Below are 1625 nucleotides of genomic sequence, written 5' to 3'. Positions count from 1 at the left end.
CATCCAGTAGTCCCCCAAAATCTGATCATTCTCCTTTACCCAATGCAAAGTTACTGCAGTAAAAGGCCAGAGATCTCCCTGGGGAAGGATGGGAGAAAAAACACTGCATGAATTGTTGGTAGTGCAGTGAGCTCCTTCCTCAAAGAGACATGACATCCCCTTTATTCAAGGCATTGTGTGTCTGTAAACTGGCTCAAGTCTGGAAAGTGATTGAGGGGCTTGTGATTCCCTGTTTTTGTAATTCAAACTAGTATTTTGTCCACTCAACCTGGAAGTTTTCTGCTTATATAATTTAAGTAAGAATGCAATAAGCTTCCTATCAATTTCACTTCTAGAAACAACATTATTAATTAACCAAAGACACAGCTGTACCTGAGCCAGACTATTTTGATTACTGCTTTGCCTCTGTTGTCCATTGTGGTAGCTATGTCCACTTTGCCTTTGAGGGTTGAGTGCCATCACTTGGCCCCTGACACTTTGGGATCCAATTATTCCCCTTACATTTAAATTTTGTAGTTGAGTGACTGCAGTTCCCACTGTAAGAACTGGCATACAGAAAAGAGTCATCACACAGCTCTTCAAGGATGCAGATGCTGCCCTCTCAAATCTATTTCATAAGGTATTGCTGAAGGGTATGTCTTCTGGACCCTCCCAGCTGGGATGAGTAGGTCTAAAGTAAATAATCCACTCCAGCATCCAAATCTCTGTAAGCCTTTGGATGCCTTCCTCTGCGTTAAACCAATAGAGGTCAGGCATTTCCAGCTCACTCACAGTGAAGTGAGCTTTTAATCCATATTCGAGCTAACCAAGCAAATAAACTATTATAACCTTTTCTAACTCCCCAAACCGCAACATTAAATGCAGAGTCCTTACTTAGTGGGGCCGTATCAATAAATTCAGCCTGCTCCAACTTTATGTTCCTTCCACCATTATCCCATACCCTAAATATCCATTCCAATGCCTTCCCTCCAGATTTCTGCTTATATAAGTTAGTAAACTCAAGCAGTTCTTTCAGAGTATAGTGCATCTCCTTGTGGGACACACTCTAAGCCTCACCTCTAGGAGCCTGCTGGGACTTGAGTCTAGTTATAGGTCTAGAAGCAGACAGAGGTGTTGGGGGTGATTCCTGAGGAGAATTAGCATTGTCTTGCCTGTCAAGTGCCTCAGAGGAGGCCATCACTGTTGCCCTAGGCAGTGCATGGTTAATCTCCTCAGACAAATGTGGGAAAGCTGATGGCAGCATGGGTGATGAAGGGGATGTTCTACCACTTGCGGTGGGGAGGCTGTTTCCTCTGGCAAAAAAAAAAAAAAAAGGCTCATCAGAATTTAGGACCTCGGTGCCCCCAGCCTCATCAGGGTCCTCTCACAGGGCCCCACTCCAAGTTACAGGGTCCCATTCTTTTCCGATCAATGGTCTCACTTTAACAGTGGACACCTGGTGAAGCTATACATACATCTTTTGTTGCAGGTCAGCCACTTGCACAATAAGAGCTTGTGTCTGATTTTCCACAATTTCAGCCCCTTCTCCACAGGACATAAGATTCTTACTCAGGGCAGTCTTAGAAGATTTGAAGCTCAGTATGTGCTTCGGGAACTGAGAGACAGAATCTCTAAGTTCATCATTT

This window comes from Trachypithecus francoisi, unplaced genomic scaffold (assembly GCF_009764315.1).
Source record: "Trachypithecus francoisi isolate TF-2019V2 unplaced genomic scaffold, Tfra_2.0 Lachesis_group1, whole genome shotgun sequence".
Lineage (NCBI taxonomy): Eukaryota > Metazoa > Chordata > Mammalia > Primates > Cercopithecidae > Trachypithecus > Trachypithecus francoisi.
The sequence above is the reverse complement of the archived record's forward strand: the minus strand, read 5'-3'. Positions refer to the sequence as shown.